General features: G+C 44.8%; 1 protein-coding gene across 4 annotated transcripts in view; it reads right to left on the bottom strand.

Annotated features, from left to right (window-relative positions):
* LOC119655119 (calbindin-32) overlaps window positions 1–20,572 on the bottom strand; it is a 356,244-nt gene that overhangs the window by 280,390 nt on the left and 55,282 nt on the right. For all 4 annotated transcript variants that reach the window (XM_038060846.1, XM_038060842.1, XM_038060844.1 and 1 more), the window contains exon 3: window positions 2,965–2,994. The gene's annotated coding sequence lies outside the window, so the exon portion shown is untranslated. The remainder of the gene's footprint in view (window positions 1–2,964; window positions 2,995–20,572) is intronic.

Below are 20,572 nucleotides of genomic sequence, written 5' to 3' on the forward strand. Positions count from 1 at the left end.
CTTAGCCAATTTTTTTAAGGTTTTGAGATAGCTCTTCCCTCGCGCAGCGGCTTCGACTAACTACAAACCAATTTTGCGGTGGCTTAATTTAATAGGGGTACAGTTGCGATTGGATCGAAAAGATGTGAGTGTTTATTAATTGCGAATACGATAGGTACCCACGCTAGCTTTTCTATCTACCGTAAATTTTGGGTCCCAGACGGAAACTGTAGGTTCAGAATTTAAGATAGGTTTGTAAGGTGCTTACTATGCGTACTATAACCAAACCCGAGAACATCGCAGGACCATGATTGATCTATGACAGGACATCATCAGGTAATGTGGCTCAATTAACTTAGGGATGGAAGATGGAAAATTATTAGCTACTTACCTTTGTGTCCGGATAGCTAAGTGGTTAGAGCACAAGGCTATCGTACGGAAGGTCGCGGTTCAAATCTCACTGGTGGCAGTAAAATTTGTATCGTGATTTGCCGTCGGATACCAGTCGCCTCAGCTGTGAATGAGTACCTGAGTCAAATCAGGGTAATAATCTCGGGCGAGCGCAATGCTGACCACATTGCCTCCTACAGGCTATTCTGTTGTATACCGTTACGATTTTGAATGAAGTGCTCTAACACACTTCAAGGCCCTGATCCAATATGGATTGTTGCGCCAACGATTATTTCCCAGTTATCATTATCTCGGCAGATGCCGGATTTCACCTAATACTAGCACTAAGTGCCAAGCCTATAGCTGACAATATTATGGAAACTACAACCACCCGCTCGAGACGCCAAATTTCTTTGATTTCCCGAGCCAATGGTTCATAGTTCACCTTTACACAGCCATCTGTTCGACAAATGCAAATCGACAAATGGCTTCCAAAGACAATTCACGTGTTTACCGTGCATTGCGTTCGACTTCCATTCTTCGATTCGCTCTTGGTTCGACTTCACCCTACTCAGAGGATTGAAAGATCGATCCTTCAAGTTAGGTGGAGTCAGCCCACAGTCTGCCTTACAGACAGCCGCATGCAAGGGACTCGTCTGCTCTTTGCTGTAAAAATAAGCGCGCAGCGAGTCGACTTGGCGATGATGTTGTGCCGCCACGTCGGCAGGTTCATCCGCTCCACGGCAGACTTTGGATGATGCATTTGGAATTGGGACATAGTTGTCCGTATCCGCCGCTGGACGTTTTCCAGTTCGGTCATCGTCCACGGCAATATTCCGAATGCATAAGCCAGTGAAGGGATAGCAGAATTTCTAGGTACTTGTAGAAGTCTGTCTCGGTCATAGCTTCGATGTGGAGGTCACCAATGCTATGTCCGGCATGGGGCTCGTGATGACCTTTGCGGATGGCTTGGATTCGACACTTGTCTAATCCAAACTCCATCCGAATATTACGGCTGAACATGTCTATTATTCGCAACAGACTTCTAAGATGGTAGTCAGTACCAGTATACAGCTTGATGTCATCTAAGTACATCAAGTGTGTCAGTTCGCACTTAGCACGTAGGCCATATTTTATTGCATGCCCTCTAGCATCATTCCCAGTAGCCATGAAAGGGGGTTCAGTGCCATACAAAACCAAAGGGGACTCAACGAATCCCCCTGGAAGATGCCCCTCCGTATACGGATGGGCTCTGAGGCATTAGCACCCTCAGATGTACGCACTGATAATGTGGTATGCCACCATTCCATGACTGTCGCCAAAAACTTTATTAGTTTCGGATCAACGCGATACAGATGTAGGATATCGATTAGCCAGGTATGCGGAACGCTATCAAAAGCGTTAGCATAATCGATATAGTAACTACAGAGGATTCTTTGGCCTCTAGTTGCTTGTCCTACAACTACCGGGTCGATGATGTGTTGCTCTTTGCAACCCCTTGACCCAACTCGGCAGCCCTTCTGCTCCTCGGACAGAATGCTGTTGGTCTCGAGGTGCGCATTGATCCTTCCACTAATAATGGACGTGATGAATTTGTAGAGGGTTGGTAAGCAAGTAATCGGTCTTGTGTCTGCGGGGTCCTACACCGTGTCCTTCTTAGGGATAAGGTAGGTAATCCCCGCAGTGAGGAAGGGTGCAAATTCCTCCGGCCGACTCATGACCTCATTTATACTGCGTGCCAAACGACTGTGTACGCTGGTGAATTTCTTATACCAGAAATTCTGCACCCGATCCAGACCTGGGTCCCTCCAGTTCTTCGAGCTGTTTATGGCTCGTCGAACTTTCTCTTTCTCGGCATGGCGGGTGCCTTCGGAGGTGATCCACTCAGCATGCTCAGCATGTTGGGCGGGTAACCCCCAAAGTCCACCCCAATACTCTTTCGCTTCCGTTACCGAGAACTGTATTGTCTGGACGCTCTGTTGGGATTCGTTGAGAGATCTGAAAAAGCTCCGCTGGTTCCTCGCGTATGTTGCATTCCGGACACGTCTGGAACGATTACTATTATTATCCTTTGTTTTGGGGGTATTGGAATTCACGAATGGCTTTCCTTCCTTTTATTGAGTTTTTTTTTAACAAAATAGGGTGGGTGTAATCAGAAAAATTTTAGTTCTGAATCCCAAAACGTTTCAACCGCTAAAGAGCAAACTTTGACAACTTTGTTGTCTTACAAAAACTTAATTTCAAACTTGTCTAAGTCTAGAATAAATTTTGAATGCCTTCTTCAACTATTCCAGGCATTTTCAAGAACTGAAAGATGATAAATGTTAGGAACACATACTTCATACATTATAGACAGGACAAATAAGGATACGTAAATATCAACATAGAACTCATGATGATTGACGTACACTGACAGGTTGACAGGGAATCATATATTTCAGCAAAAATAGATATTTCCGAATAGACATTTTGACATTTAGGCATTTTAATAAGGACAGTAACCTCCCTGTTATGATTATTTTAGGAGGCACATAATTGGTAGTTTTTCAGAGCATCGGTCGCTAGTGTAACTTAGCCAAAATTTGAAGGACTTACCGTCAATTGAGCTGGTGAGATAGTGTTGAGCTGCAAAGAAATAAAAAAAAACTATTATTGTTTCTGAAAAAAAGGAGACACAAATAACATTGTTCAGATAAAATTCAATTGGTTCCATTTACTAAAAGCCGTTTACCAAAAACATGTCCTTGTATCTCTGTGTCAATTGTTCGGATAAAGATGAAACTATAATAGTTTGGTGTTCTCCAAATGCAGTGGCTTACATCAAAATCTGTGGAATGAGTTCAGTATTTTGTCGAATGCGTGTTCGAAATCCATCCTTGTACGGTTCCACCCAGAATACAAGACAACGACTCATAATATCATGAAAACCTGCCTAACAAAATGCGTACTCCGTATACAAGGACAGAGAACTGAAGGATACAGGATATCATCATCTTCCAGAAAATTGGTATCGTTTGTATTGAGAGACGTAACGAGCGAGAAGACCTTGATTCAACCTACCGTATCTGTACGTCCATATGTAAGTGCGAGGCACATTCACTACAAATTGAGATACGTAGGTAGTATCTACCCAATGTAGTAGTTAGCAGTACACACTAAGGGCGTGGGGAAGTCATAGGAAGGATAAATTCTCGTACTTCCAGATACGTGTAAATGGATATAGCTCCGATGCGATGTTTGCTTAAATATGTTTACCCAGTGAAGCCCCAACAGAACAATTATCGGATTAAGTGATTTGATTAGGGTGATACCACTCAGAGGAGTCTGACCAGCTACTGGTTCTCTATGGCTGATGAACGGTAATTAGTCATCGAACTGGTATCAATTTAAGTTTCAGTTGCATCCCGTTCCTGCGGAATGTTTTCGCTTAATCTAATAGAGTGATTTTCAATTTCAATAAAATAGCACTGATACGTGGGTTTCGTCCGATATCCGGTTAAACAATTGGCTACCAACTACCCATGAATGGAATTAATTTTCGCTTTTATCGAGTTAAAATTTTGTGTTCCGTCGAGTTGGCCACTAATGTCCACATAATCATATCAAACATTTTGCCGAAACCCACACTAATGCATGCAACCACCGAGGCGTCATGGAAATGCAACCTCCCCCATTTTGGTTGGTTGGTTTCCGGTCATCAAATAGCTATCGACTGCGGACAAGGGTTTATGGAAATGTCCAGTGCTTTTCCCAGTCAAAACTGATGATGTTGAATGGAATGCATGGATTACAGCCCCGGGTCTGGATTTTCTGCTTAAATCGGATTAGTGGGGCCGTGAATGTAAATAGTAATTAGCGACTGCCCGATGTTCAATACGAACAGACACTTCATAGACAAACTTAAATTGTCTGGCATCCACCCAATATCTATCAGAAAAGGAACGTACTAAATAGCATTTGACGGTCAGAGAAAGTTTTCCTTTGTATGACTTATTTTTCAAAGATTTGATTAGGAACTTTCTCGGCATTCACTAAAGGAAAAGGAATGGTTGCAAAGCAAAGAAGCTCAAAACATGGTCTACCTACGAAGAACATACTTTCGGAAAACTTTTGAGGAGGGTAATTGGGGGTGAATATGTTGAGTTGTGTTGCTACCACTGCGCTTCATATCCATTAGTTTCGAAAAGTTAAGTTATAGGACGTACATATTTTCATAGTTCTTTACCGTTTCAGTTCGTCTAAAGTTCTACATAATTAAGGACGCTCGCTTCCACAAAGCCACAACAAGATACTCCTGACAAGAGTACGTGAAAGAGTTTCAAAGGATGAACATCGAGCGGAAATTCAATCATTAGCGAGTATACGCGTTGTGAATAGTTTGAAAATACAAAGAGAATAAACAACCTCTATAAGGAATAATGGTAGATTAGCTAAACAGATGCAGAAAGAAAATGAGGAAGTGCTTATTTTCGAATGGTGGAAATTCAAGTCAGGAATCTAGACGCTTCAGATATGAAAGGTTTTATGTATTTATTTTGTAAGGCGGTCTAGTCTGATTATATTTTAGGTTAAAGTTGCATAATTCGGCAAGTCCTCACACGACCTCCTCGTGGTGGCCGCTGGAAACCGTCTTTGGATGGGCCAAGAGTGTGTAGGGCCGGGCTAGGAGTAGGCTCTTCCAACTGACGAGGATCTGCTTGTCTGCTGGTCATGTGTTAGGGGCAAGTAGATCTGGCGGGGGATTGACCGAAGCAACAGCCCGGGGATCGTCCTCCCTGCGCCGGAGAAGGTGCTAATAGAAACCTAAGCCAAAGTGGAACAGCATACGCCGAGGGTTGCATGGCCAGTGGGGAGCTTTGTCTTTAGTATGCGAACTCTGAATACCTTGGGCACCTTCAGTTTCAAATAAGACCCTTACCCTGGTGGCCGGGCTAGCCAGGGTGGACATTCTTCCACTACTCGTGGGACCAAGACATGGACCCAATTTTTAAAAACAAAAAACGACGATAGAAGAAGATGGAGTGATGGCAAACGCATCATCGGAGGACGAGCTGCTGGTCTGCAGCAAGGGGACAGTAGCCGTCGAGAGCAGTACACTCGATGCCAGCCGTAGCACCGCTGCGCGGAAACCAACTGCAGGAACTTCCCGGAGCGAGGCGGCAAACAGACTAGCCAGTGGCTTCCAGCTTGGAATCCACTGCCGTCAAACTTGGTGTAGCGAGTAGCAGACATAGTACTCCTAACCTGAAACCTTCAACGTCGGGGATCCCTCGAAAGTGAAAATCGACAAAAACGTCGGTCGCCGAAAACCGGCTAAGAAGTGAAGGTCGACTGGTGTCCTGCTCGAGAGCCAGTACCAGAAGGCCATGCATATTCTCAGCAAGATTCCTAAGAATAAAAAGGCCGGTACTGTCGACGAGCGAGATGAAAGAGACCTCGCTAAATACCTCGCGATTGTTGAGGAATACAATAGCAAACGCCTGGCAGACGAGCAGAAGGCGAAGGCCATCACTCGGAAACGCAATTGACCTCAAGGCGAGGTCGAGCAAGATAAGAAACGAAGCAGAGTGGGCAATAGCTCAGACGCTAAGCAACATCCGAAGAAATCTGAAATCATAAAAAACTTGTTGTTTCTTTTTCGTTGGTGTGTATATTTATTCTTGCAAATACCGATATTTCGGGAACCACTTGTTCCCTTCATCAGTGCTAACAAGTTCAGATAATTAATCGTTGGAAACACCGCATAATTTCACTGAGATCCGAAGAAAATTGCGTCAGCCGACGAGCCACGAACTGCGAAACCCTTCAGCGACGTGGCCAGGAGCCACTTATGTGTAGCGCTGGCGGATGGTAATTCTGCCACCAGTGTTGAGGCCAGGCTGTCGGGGATGGTCTTTGATCATCTCCTATACAGCGAAAACAAACACGCGGGACTCATACCCTGCTTTGATTTCCCTCAGGTGGTCGTTATAGCTTGCGTGGATCAGTTCTTTCTCGGTTCGTGCGTCGCTAAGGTCAGTGCGCGTAAAGCTCAAGGTCATCCCTTATGACGAGATTCCCAGGAGGCCGGTCGTTCGCATCTGGTTGCCGAAGATCCGCAGGGTTACGGACGAGCTCGTTCAATCACTGCGCGTTCAAAACCCCGGGATTCCCATGGAGGACTGGGTTGTTATCAAGGAGGTGGAACTTTAGACAAACAGCCAACCTTTACTACTCCGTATAAGCGAAGAGTGCCTGGAGGCATTGAAAAAGGCCGACTATAAAGTTCGGTTCAGAGTCAGGAATGCAAAGGTAAAAGTGTTCCGCACTGCAAAACCGGACGATGACCTAGATCCAATCGACGATGCCAACGAGCTCTTCGAGGAGATGAGGATCGACGGTCCGACGGGGACTGACGCACCCCTCACCCAAGCAGATCATGCTCAGGGTAACGCAGATAAATCTCCAGTACTCGAAGTTCGCCTCGGCTGATCTGCTCGTTTTCCTCTTAGAGGAAGACATCGACTTTGCACGAATACAGGAGCCCTGGGTCGGAGGCGACCGAACCATCAAAGAGCTCCAAAGCACAGGAGACGCTGATCAGGACAGACCTAGAGCATGTCTTCTCGCGAAGAAGAGTCTACACGCTTTTCCATGTCCGGACCTGAGTTTCAGCCACCTAGTCGTGGTTGAGCTGGAACAGGCGGGGGCAGAGAACCTGTATATTTCCTCGGCTTACATTGCTGACGACCGATCAGCTCCGCCAGAAGAACTACAACATCGGATGAACATTATAACAACAACGAAAGCCAACCTGTTGATAGGCTGCGGCGCCAATGCAAGGCATACGCTTTGGGGCAGCTCAGAAATCAACGAGAGAGGTGAGCCATTCTTTGATTTTATTATTACTTCAAACCTATTGGTGTGTAACAGAGACAGTACACCCACCATCCACTTTCCCTGCTCGGAGAACTGTGGCTGTTGGGAAGATGTCCCTGATATCACCCTAATAACCGACGATGGGACTCTTAGGATGAAGGACTGGAGAGTGTCTGACCAGAGATCCTTCTCTGATCACAGTTGGATAGTTTTCAGTCTAAATCTCGCCGCAGAGGTCTTCAAACCCTTCAGAGACCCCAGGAGGATCGACTGGAGAAAGTTTGGTCAAGTAATTAAGAACAAACTCTCCGGTGCGCAAATTGGTCAGATTTGCACGACAGGCGAACTGGAGTCAAAGGTCGGGGCTCTGGAAAAGGCATTCGATACCGCCTTTAAAGTCTCGTGCCCTACTTTGTACAGCAAAAAGACATTGCCACCGTGGTGGAATGAAAATCTGTCTACCCTCAGGAAGCCGACCAGAGAAATCTGCTACAGTCAAAAATATTGGCAATCATACAAGGATTTATTCACCGACTTTAAAGTCGCCTATGAGAGCATAGCCAGGGTAAAACTGTACACAGCCATGAGAGAATTCGGTATCCCGACGAAATTAACAAGACTGACTAGGCTGACCCTGACCTATGTGCGAGGCCAGATAAAAGCAACAGGATCACTCTCAAGACCATTCGACATCAACAATGGTCTACGACAAGGGGATACCCAATCATGCGCCCTCTTTAACCTGGCCCTCGACAAAGTGATCCGTGATGCTGAGGTAAATGCAAGAGGTACAATCCTTCTCAAGTCTATCCAACTACTGGCATATGCTGACGATATCGACATCATGGGAAGAACGACCCGAGGTGTACAAACTGCCTTCATCCAGATCAAGCAGGCGGTAATTGGGGCGAGATCTTGGGCTGCACATCAATGAAGGCAAGGCAAAATATATAGTGGCAACGTCAGCACCGAAAACCAACACCAAACCGTACTGGTCAAACGGAAACAATAAAGATAGGAGAATACAATTTTGAGACCGTTCGTATTTCAGCTTACAAAAACTGTTCCGCTCGAAACGTCTCACCATAGGGTCAAATCTCTTACTGTACAAGACAATGATCTTGCCAGTCCTCAGGTATTCCTTGGAGAGACTTGGGTTCTTAGCAAGAGAAATTGTGAACTCTTGGCCGCGTTCGAGAGAAGAATTCTCCAAAGAATTTTTGGCCCCCTACATGAGGATGGACAATTCCGTAGCCTACACAATGACGAAATCCATGAGCCATATCATGACCGTCTGGTTGTGGATAAAATCCGACTGAATTGGTTACCGTAGATGGGTCATTTTTGGATGAGGATGGTGCCACCCAAAAAGCCTATAAGGGTAATATCTATGCTAGAGAAAGAAGACGTGGCTGACCCTTCCTGAGATAAAACGATGGCGTAGGCCAGGACACCAGACAGCTTTTAGGGATATCAAATTAGTGGACCTCTGCACTAAACCGGGATGTCTGGAGTTCCTTCTTAAGGCAGGCCTAGACCGGATACCGGTTGTTGCACCCTTAATGACGATTTATTGATATCATTTTTAACAGAACCCTGGAAAAGCTTATTAATAATTAAACGAGTTTTTTTTTGTTTAAAGGAGGGAGTCTTAAGTCCGCAACTATTTGATGATGGATTGGACCAATTAGAGAGAAACCCTCTCCCCACTTTCTGTTCCGCAAACCCCTCGTTTTGGGATGAGCTCTAAATTTTTTTCTTTAGAAAACGTGAAATGGCAAGATGAGATTGGCGATAGTCAAAAGACTATCTTGAGAGAGGAGAGAATGGCGAAGCAAAAAAACCAGAAAGTTGGTGACGGTGTTCCGTCGACACGCGCTTGTTGGCTTCTTTGGTAATCAGGCTGAGGAATGAGAGGCGGCCAGTTCCATTGAACACTTCGATAATGAAATGAGAAGCACGGGACTTCGTACAAATCTAAGATCAATACGCGAGCAAAACGGGAAAATAAGGAAAATAACGACTCACTGCGCGGGTGGTGCCGTAAAATTCCGGGTTGAGTGCACGTTCGAAAGGGAAGATCCGCGACTGATCGCATCCTCGGTACATACTTGTCTTGCTCAGATGTGCAACGAGGCGTGGCCTTTCAAGTTTTTTTTCTACCCTGGCATCCTCAGGCCATTGTATTAGAAATTGTCCCTTGCTTTTGCTTTCAAGTATGCCGTTAGCGATAAGGGGCTTCTGTGTCAATGACGCTTATTGACACGTGAAGAATGGGGAGCCAAACCTGAAAAAATTCTAAGATTATTCAACGAGCCCTCGCCGCATGTTTTCTTTCACCACTCATATGAGCTGGGCGTATGTCACACTCATAAATTGGAAATTGCCACTGCGCTTCTCATAAAAACTGAACAGTTCGACGGCAGCAAAAGCAAAAATTTCATTAAGTTTTTCTGATAACTCTATAATCTGTGGCCTGGGTAAACTTATATGCAAGCAAAAAGGTGGATTTTGGAAAGGTTCATGGTGGTAAGTTTTTGTAAATAAAATAAAATTAATCGAAAATTAAAAAGAGTAGAAAAGTTGAAGGGTGCTAAAACTATGAGAGACAAGAAGAGGAAATGCTGCATTTTATCAAAGGCACTTTTTCATCAGATTGTCACTGGACGAAGCGCATGTCACAAGTTCGCGGCTATTAAAAAAGGACGGCTGTGAGGTTCTTCTAAGGCGATTTACCAGAGGTAGTCTAAACTCTGGTTTGGGTGCCATGGATCGAAAGGCGCTTTGCTCAGTTTATGGTAGTTGAAATAGATTGTTTGTTTAAGTGTTCAGGGAAGTCCAGGTTTGCATCCATATCGTAGGTGATTCAACAAATTCTATATTCGAAACTCACAACTTTTCTGTTGAGGCAAACTCTCCTGCAGGCGGTCTCCGCGCTTTGGGAAAAGTAGGGAAAAGGAAAAGGCGACTGAAAGGATACATGCCATCTGTGTTGACAGTATTTGCTACAGAAGCGAGACAGTAGATATTCGCTTCTCTCCTAAAAGACGGCAGATATTATATGCAGGGGATGACTTTTTGAATCTTTTCTGGAAAGCGATTTCCCTCCTTCTTCTGATTTTAAGGAGATGCATCTGATATTGAAACATTGAATTTTCATGACAGGAAAATTGCGCCAGAGATTTACAAAAAAATAGATATGTTGTAATATCAAAGGTGAAGATGCTAAAGTTATCTTCTAAGAGATAAAAGATATTAAGTGTTCTTCGCAAAAAACTCTAATAACTCCCGAAGGTAATTCTTAAAATTTCGCTACTTCCACCGAATAACCCACGCACTACTAAGTAGATTGGCCAAATGTCATGCCATCATGTTGACGAAGAGCTATCCTTACTTTTAAAATCAATTTAATTTCAAGATATCTGACAATCTGGACATCTGCTTACCCTTGAGAAGGTAACATGACAGAGAAAATTACGGCGAAAAATCCTCCATCCGAGTCAAACTTTGAAGGAATATACCTGAGCCTTGCAGGCTCGTCCCTAGGGTAATGTTATATCATTAAATTATCCAGTACGACAAGCAGTCATAAATATATCGGTCCTTGAATTAGGCCGAATTGTCTTGCCAAATCGAAAAATATAGAGATGAACAGATTCGACATGTCTCCTGAGTGCAAAAGTGATAAAACAGAAGACAACCCCAGAAAATGTAGAATGAGCGAAAAATAAAATAATTTCCAGGGTTACTCCGCAGGGAGTCGCGTCAATGAAGCTGCTCAATTTTTCATTGGTTACACGTAGTTGACATAAAATTTAGAAATATCCTTGGGCGACAGCCGACCGCAAAAGTATTTCACGCCAATAATTCTATCGAATTGGAAATCTTGTTCATCGTTTCCCAGAATTTCTGAAGTTTTTCGTATAACTTCTGTTCGTCCTGTTCGCCCCTTCCGATATCATGATTTCAACTTTATTTTGGTTATTGCTGGTGGTGGGGGTAGGTAGGCAGTGCCTAATGCCAAGCACATGAATGAAAATATATTTTTGGATCCTATCATGTCAATTATCCACCGCAAAATTCAAGAAAGGATTCAACGTACATATGTGGGGATATCGCCCGAGTTTACAGGTATTCCAGGCCGGAGGTGTCAAGCGGAACAGGGAGGCTTGTTATTTGCGTGCCATGTGACACTAAGCACAGATGGGCTGCCGTTTGTTAAAGCTTTGGGAGATTATCTGAGATATTTTCCCAGCAAGAAGGATACGAATTTAGGAGCCTGAATTAAAAATAGTATCTTTTCTAATGGAAGTCGCAATACAGTTCGAAATAAATTGCTGCCATACAAGCTGAAGAAATCTATTAATCCTTTTTCCTGCAAAGATACAAAGTTGTATCCGGTAACACCAGATTAGTAACCAGCGGAACGTTTCATCCTTCTCGAAAAAGTGGCCAGAGCCATCACTTATTCACAGGCTCTAAGGTTCCTAGGACGTATCCTTTTCCTTGTCGTTGTCGGTATCGTTGTCGACGTTCTGTATCGGATGGGTGAATGCCAAAAGCCTAGAATATTTGCACACATTATAAATACAGGAGGTCCTACGCCTCCTACATTGCAGCATAAGTTATTTTGTGACAGGATATGAGAAAGGCGTATACAGTATGTGGGTGGCAAACATTACATTCCCAATAAGCAGCTAACCATGACTTCCTGCCATGTAAGCCACTACATCCGGATAACATATAGTGTCTGCGGTCTACCAATGGAATTTGCAGAGGACTTTAAATTAGTTTTAGGGTTTTCGGCGTATTTGAAATTGTTCCTTTTTATCATAAATTTGCATATCTGGCTGTGCACTTTTAAGATGAGTAACAGAAATGTGGCATTTTCCACTTATTGATATGAGAAGAGAGTTCTTATTCAAATTCAGATAATAAAATCTGAGACTCGTTGCTAGATATCAATGCTTTTTTCGTATTCCCCTGCCAGCAGTATATTGCCGGTGTTGCTCGTTAGTAGGAATAGCCTTTTCGCAACATAAAAGCAAGGAGGAGACGGGGTAGGGGGAGGCAGAATGTATTCACCCCAAGGCAATGTTTATTTAGTCAAAATAAGGGAGTGTAATTTAGGATCAAAATTAGAAAGAAAAGAAAATGCCTAGGTACCTGACGCTTCTATGCCTGAAATTTCAAAGTGACCGTAAATGAGTTTTGACGAATTCGCACCATTTTGTGGGGATTCCTTAAGATGGGGATGATTTTCTAATTTGACTGTATTTTATCGCAGACAGTGAAGAAAATGATAATAAAACTCCGCCGTAGCTGGTCCCAAGCCCGGTTGTGAAAGGGGGAGGGATGGATAGTTTCAGTCTAAATGGCTGTAAGCGACCGCAGTGTATCCGGTGGTAGATGAGAAAAGGCAGGAACTTTGCAGTCTTGCAGATTACTCACTGAGGAAGCTATCACCACACCTACCATTTAGGGATAATATTCAAACCCAAAAATGAGGAGAGGGAGGAATTTGAAGTCAGGTGCGGATAACCGGCGGGAGTCGTCTGACTTGGTGACTGGGTCGGACTCCCGTAATGGACAGCACGGCGGCGAAACCGCTAGTCGTGGAGGGGTTTGACATCTAGGCGCCAAGACGACCAGAAGCATTGCTCCACCTGCTGTAACAATTTCGCCTCCATGAGGCGACCATTTCAGCATTCGGATGAAGTGGACTGAAGAAATCAACCTCTTCATCAGGGAGCGAGTATAACTCTTACTGCCCCTTGTTGCACTAGAGATTCGTCGAGCGTTTCCAGCAATTCGCGCAAGTGACCGTGCAGCAAGTCGCAGACCAGCTTAATTACTCCTAGCGACACAATTTCGGCCATCATCAGGGAGCCTGTTTGGCTTGAGATCATTGGGGGAACTGGTGACCAAGAGTCGATGAGGGCAGAGGCGGCGGCATCAACAACACCGCACCGCACTCCAGGCAACAGTGTCCGAAGCACTCTTGTCCACCGTCCAGGTGAGGTTCAAGCTGAGGTTCGGGACGAATTCCAGAGAGCGTGAATAGAATCCTCGAAAATGGATCCTTTGCATAGACTAGGTATTCCCATGATCTATGCATCTCCAGCAACTCCGAGAATTCAATCTCAAATCAATGATGAAATTGCATCTAGGCTGTGTGCTGATATGTTGCTACTGCAATTACAATTACTTGGGTATTGTGGTGCAGTTACCCCTGTCAGATTGCACGGTCAGAAGATTCGCTTTCGTGTTATTGGTTTGAGTGACAAAAGAGATCCACCATGGAAAATTCGTCTGGAACGTCGATGGGATTCTCTAAGGCAGGACATTGCTAGGCTAATTCAGATCAGCACTGGCAATGCCAGCAGACGGGTGAGAGATAAAGTGAAGAGGGTTTACCGAAGAGGAAGTTCGACGAGCCATAAACAGCTCGAAGGACTGGAGTGGCCCAGGTCTGGATCGCAGAATTTCTGGTATAAGAAATTTACCAGCGTACACAGTCGGTTGGTACACAGTATAAATCAGGTGATGAGTCGGCTGGTGCAGGAACGCGCAGACACAAGACCGATTACTTGCTTACCAACCTTCTACAAATTTATTACATTAGTGCAGGGGGCAATGCGCACAGAGAGAGACCAACAACATTCTGTTCGAGGAGCAGAAGGGCTGCCGAGTTGGGTCAAGGGGTTGCAAAGAGCAACTCATGATCGATTCGGCAGTTGTAGGACAACCCAATCAACTAGAGGCCAGAGAAAACTCTTTATTTGCTATATCGATTACGCCAAGGCTTTCGATAGCGTTCCGCATACCTAGATGATCGATATTCTACATTTGTATCGCATTAATCCGAAACCAATGAAGTTTTTGACGACAGTCATGGAACGGTGGCGCACCTTATCAGTGCGTCGATCTGAGGGTGCAAATATCTCAAAGCCCATCCATATAATGAGAGGAGCAGCTTCAAGGGGGATCCTTTGAGTCCCCTTTGGTTTTGCATGGCACTGAACCACCTCCCATGGCTACCAAAGGCGAGTCCCTTGCATGCGCATGTCTTCAAGGCAGGATGTGGGCTGACTCGGCTGAACTTGAAGGATCAATCCTTCAATCCTCTGAGTGGGGTGAAGTCGGACCAAGGGCGGATCGATGAATGGAAGTCGAAGGCAATGCACAGTAAACACGCCATTTGTCGATTTGCATTTGTCGAACAGATGGCGGTGTGCTGGGGAGCTCTTGGCTGAGACAGAAGAATTCATGTGTGCAATTCAGGACGGCGTGGTCACCACCCGAGCTTATAAAAAGCTTATCATGCAAGAGCGGGTGGAGAGCGGCCGGTACAGAATGTGTGGTTCAGTGTCAGAGACGTTGGACCATCTCATTTCTGGTTGCACTGCTATGGCATTTGTGGAATACACGAACAGGCGTAATGTTGTATGTAAGGTGATCCATCAAAACTTTGCATACAAGCATAGGATGATCACGGGAACATTTCCGGTTTACCGTTATGAGCCGCAATCAGTACTTGATAGTTCTGCTTACAGCATGTATTGGGACCGGCAAGTTCTAACTGATCGGCACATTCCACACAACAAGCCTGACGTATTGTTAGTTGACAAGACAACATTGAACGGAAATATGTAGAGAAGGAGGTGACCTATGAGCCACTGGCGTGAGAAATCAAAGAAATTTGGCGACTCGAGTGAGTGGTTGTAGTTCCCTTAATGTTGTCAGCTATAGGTATTGTACCTAAATCCCTCACGGCTTCCCTTGATGTCCTGGGACCTTCACACAGACTGGTTCAAACCATGCAGAAGTACACCATTCTGCATACGTGGTCGATGTTACGGGGAGTTCTCCATGGATTCTCCCATTGACCTACCACCGGTCACCACAACCAGCGCCCCTGTAGTTTTTAAGTAGGTAAGATCGTCTAAGCCTAAATGTTTGGCACTTCGTGCTAGTATTAGGTAAAATCCGGCATCCGCTGAGGTTGTGACAGCTCGGAAAATAATATAAAAAATCACTAAAAAATACTCTCAATGGTTTTATTTTTACAGTAGATAATTAATTGCACTTAAAATATGTCGGGGTCGAAGGTCCTCAGGCACTTTATTTCGCTTTACCATGCTTCAATGCATTAGCCCTGTGAATTGAGGCTAAAGAATACACTCAAAGTTTTCCCTGATTGTCGTCAGAGACGACTAAAAGGGATAGAAATTTGTGGGCTCGCAGTCTGCAAATTTCTAAACCTCATTTCATCCCAAATGTCAACATTGCCTCGGATGGACACTAACCTTACGCTGAAGACTTTTAACTATCGAAAACGGATTGATTTCTGGAATGTGCGAAAGCTCCGCGAAAACGGTGGCGAGGGTCCTTAAAATGCTTGCTTTTGCTAACTCGAGCGGGAATTCCACAAATATAGGGTGAACATTCTGGTCCTAAGCGAAGTAAGTTGGTGAGACTCTGGAGAGTACTACTCCTCTTGCCACACCAATGGCAATGTGCTTTTGCACTTTGGCAAGCCAAATGGTAGCAGACGCAAATCCGTTGTAGGGTTGTTTCTGACGGCTACTGAAAGGCGCGCTCGTTTGACCTGCAACCGGCTTCTGACAGACTTCAGACTGCGAGATAGATCCCTGTCCAGATTAACAAGCATCATTATGGCACCATTATTTGACTTCCTATAGAGTGGAGGATGCTAGCTACGAATAATTACACGCAGTTAATGGAAGGCTTCATAAAGGTGATATTGTGATCGGGAAGGGTGACCTGAATTCCAAAGTAGGTTCTGACAGCACCTTCCTGGTCATTGGTGATGCATTGTTCGAGTACAGCCTGTCAGGTTAGATTTCAACTGACAGCACCTTCCTGGTCATTGGTGATGCATTGTTCGAGTACAGCCTGTCAGGTTAGATTTCAACTGACCGACACCGCGCGAGCAATCCAATTGACGAGTTTGTCTTCAACAGTAGATTTGGAAGTGCCTAAGAAGAAAGACGCTGACATTGGCCTCGGAAGGGATCACCATTTGATGGTCGCTTACGTCCTTACGCCTGCAGGTTGCGTCCGAAAATGTTCGTAGGGTTGAAGAACTCAGACTCCCCAAGTTCAACATTGATCGCTTGAATGATCCAGCAGTCGTTCAAACGAGGGAGAGCTAGCTTGTGGATCGGACTGCAGATATACTCAGTAACCTGCCTGTGAATATCGATAAGCATTGGGTGCTACGCAGATCGTCAAACACGACCTCGAAGAGGTGTCATAAAATCAGGCTGACTGCGGAATCGTGAATGCGGGTCAATGAAGGAAGGGATTTAGTTTTTAGTTTTTTAGAGTCGTTTACTGGGGGGAGCCGCTGCTCCGAGCACTGAGGCTATTGTTAGGCCCATTGTACTATCCCGTAAATCGCTTATTCAATGTGTTCCCGCCTACAATCACAGGCTTTAGCGAATGTGAGAACATTCTCTAAGGGCGGAGAGGGTGTAGACCTTTCATTGAAGAAAACCTTACCAAAGTGTCTTCGCCTAAATCTGAGAAGGCCGGGCAACTGCATATAAAGTGCAAGGCCGTCTACTCCTCCTCCTCACATTGGCCCCACCACCCCAATCTTTTCCATATGGTAGTTTAAGTAACATTGTCCCGTTAGGGTTTGCATCTCCCAATCCTCAAGGGACAACAAAAATGCCGCTCTGGCGACCTCAGGTTCTTTCATAAGGATTTTCGCCTGCCGGCAAAAATTCAAATTTCATCCATTCGGCTGCGCGAATCCTTACAATTTCACCATTCAGAGTAGATTTGACAGTTGATAGCAGGATGTCAAAAGCTGGTTCTAGCTCCACCATTGCGGATCCTGACCTTCGGCGAGCCAGTATCTCAACCTCCCGATTACTAGCGATGTTTGAGTGTCCCTGAACTTACATCAGGAATGTTTCGTTTAGTCGGGCAAGTTTTAGTAGCACCTGATGACAACTCCTCACCAACTGGCTTGATATGTTATTGCTGTTTAGTGCTAATAATGCTGCCTGACGCTCGGAACAGATTCGAGTGGTGCTACGTTTTCATTCTTCTGCTGCCAATGAAATGGCATATATCACCCCCTGGAATATGGTCGTCATTTTTCCGAGGGGTCGGGCCAGTTCAAAAATCAGATTCCCTGAGAACACCCCTGCGCTTGTAATCTGAAAAGACTTATGACCGTCTATCGACCATTCTTCTTTTTTGATGATTACGACAGTGATGTCTTTTCAAAGACGAATCTGGAAACCATGTGATCGGATGACTTCAGAGCTACCAGATGTTTGTCAAGGAATTTCCAGATAGTATATAGCTATAACAGGGTGGGAGAGAACCCCTTCCTGTGGGCAACTCTTAAGACTTCCTGTCTCAATAGACTTATGGCCGATCAATATGTGGATTTTTTTCTACTCTAGCATGTGAAGAATCCAACTGACTAACAACGGTTAGATACCATGCTGTCTTGCCACATCACAAATTGAAGACAACTTCGATGTCCATGAATGCGCCTAAGGCGTATTCTTTTTCGGACATCGCCTTTTCAATTTCTGCCGTGAGTTCATGGAGTATTGCCTCCGTGGATTTGCCTTTCTGGTAGGTGTGTTGCCTATGGTGAAGTGGCCACTTAGGAATGTGTGTATCCCTTATGAGCCGATCTACTAGCCTTTCTAGTCTTTTTAGTAGAAAGGACGTTAAACTGATCGGTCGGAAGCTTTTGCGTCTCTGTAGATGGGTTCCCCGGTTTGGGAATAAATATCACCTTCACATCACGCCAGCTAGTTGGAATACAAACGTGTTACTCACTCCAGTGATACTATTTTCATGCCAGATTCCAGTCTCTCGGTTGAGGGCAGTAGGCACCTGTCGGTCCCGAGAAAAGATTTTGGATGCTGCCTTGAAGGTGCATTTCAAGCAAATGATTTGCCATTTCTTCATCGCTTTCTGTGCACCTCCCGCTTTGTAAACGTAAATAACCCAGCTTCTGGTAACGTTCTTTAACAAGGATCCGCTTCAGCTTTGAGGTTGTGTTTATAGATTTAGTCTCTTCACAAAAGCGTCTCCATAATGATTAGTATCATTATCGTTGGTGGCCAATCTTATGCTCTTTTTTAGAGTCTTCTGTGTCTCTCTATAGCGATTCCAGGTAGCGGTTGAATCAAACTTTAGAGCACAATTGAGGAGAATCCTTGTTGTTCTCCTCTGTTTTGCAAAATCCGAGTTCCACTATGGTGTTTTCTGTAGTACTCTTCTTTGGCGTCTTGAGTGGGCAGCTTCTTTTGAAAGCTTCTCTCATGCTAATTGTGATCATCCGGGTTGTCTTCTCAACTCCAGCAATGGATTTGATACGCCTCCCAGGGATCGTGATTCGGGCGCTCAGTTCAATTTTATACGTCGTCGAATCTTCCGAAATAGAGTCGGTGTAGGTGGATCTATACCCATTGCGAAATCAATGCGCCTGTGATCTGAGAGTGTGACATCGTTTGATACTCTCTACTCTCCAACCAGAGTCGCAATGTCAAAGGATGCCACGTTGATGTCGATGACCTCTCGTCTAACCTGCAGATCGGTTCCTACCAGAAACTCCAGTAGTCTCGATCTTTTTGCATTGATGTTGAAACTTCCTCAGTATATATGGTGAGTGTTGACATCACATCCTGCTATTACCCTATGCCTTTACTTTTGGCATATTGGATAGCTCTGATGAATATTCCATTAGGAACTTCTTCTGCGTTGTGGGGGAACTATGCAGAGCACCATAGTATCACTTTATCGCCCTGTTGACTTGTTATGGTTAATTTAGCTAATGTGGTGTCGCATTAGCATGGAAGTCTTTTAAAACTACCATGCAGAAGCGGGGTCGATCACTTCCATAGGCATACAACAGGTCAGCATGTTGGAAGTTTAGGCGCCTGGCTACCCACCAACAACCTTCCAACCTTCTTAACATTGGGTTCGGGAACGCCGATAATAAGGAAAGTTCCCGGCCTATCGGCTCTCTCTGCTGTTTTGCTGCCAGCATCCAGATGAAGGAATTGAGGTTATTCTAGACACCAAGTTGTTCCAGAATCTCAGCATCATTGCGTTTTTCTTCAGGGAGCTAGAGGAAGCACTTTTTGAACGATGGCAGCTCAGAGAGCCTTTTCAGGGTTAGTCGCGCACCCTCCCACATATCGTTGAGGGAGGAGTAGTACTGCCTGAGCCACTCGTTGCCGTTTTCGGAAGGGGTCGCTATTGACCGCTGCGTGTGAGGGCGGCGTGACGCGCTCGAACTCCGATACCGAGCGAAATCCAGGGAAGTTCAGCGTGGTGTAGATCATAACAAGCGGAAGCCTGCTACTACGCTATTCGGTAAGCGTAAGATACCGTAGAACTGCATCACGATGACGAGCAAATGAAGCGGGGGAAACAACACTTCCCCATGATTCTCAACAAAGTCGCATGCGGTGCAGTTCCTCCTCTTGTAGATGAAATGGCCTGCCAGCGTACCACATACACATTTCCGCAAGCTGAAATTATTTCGGTCATCAATGTAGTCAAAAAGAGTAAAACCGCTGCGCTTGACGGTCTCCCATAGAGTTATTTATTGCTGCACCTGTAGTTACTGCAGATCTGCAGCTTCCACTTTTACGGAAATCTCTCTTCCTCAGAGAGTGAAAGAAGGGGTTGATTGGTAAGATTCCCAAGAAGGGCACCCGTTTTGTGTATGACAATTGGAAGTATCTTCGCTTCACCTGCTCGTCATCGATTTTGACAAAGTTTTCGATAACGTGAACATCGAGTGCATGTGTTGGGCTCTATGCAGGAGCATAGAGCTATTATTAAAGCAACATATGATGACGCAAATTTTCAAATTATGCTCCAAGGTAAAATTTCAGATGATTTTGAGGTCCAAATGGGAGCCCGCCAAAGAGAAGATAAAAGGGGATGTGCCAAACTTACAACTGTATGTCACGTGCTAAAACTAGTGGTTTTGTCCCACATATCAAAAGGGATGTCGGTATTGTGCCGATATGACCATTGCACTACCCAAAGAGTGGCAAAATTTTAAATTGAGAAAGAGTAACGCCACCAATACCGATTTCTGCTTAAATTGTTCATGAGTTTATTTCTGGAAGATACCAGCGGAGTCGACCCTATGCCGTTTGGCCAGATATTGCTTTAACGGTGAAATGGTCAAGTTAGGTGATGGTTGGCCGCTCGATCACGTTTGAATCCCGGCTCGTCAAGGATGTATCATTAATGCAGCATTGAGTGTAATGATAATGAAACTGACGCACAGTAAGTAGGCTCTGTATGTACGTACTCAAAACAC

This window comes from Hermetia illucens, chromosome 4 (genome assembly GCF_905115235.1).
Source record: "Hermetia illucens chromosome 4, iHerIll2.2.curated.20191125, whole genome shotgun sequence".
NCBI lineage: Eukaryota > Metazoa > Arthropoda > Insecta > Diptera > Stratiomyidae > Hermetia > Hermetia illucens.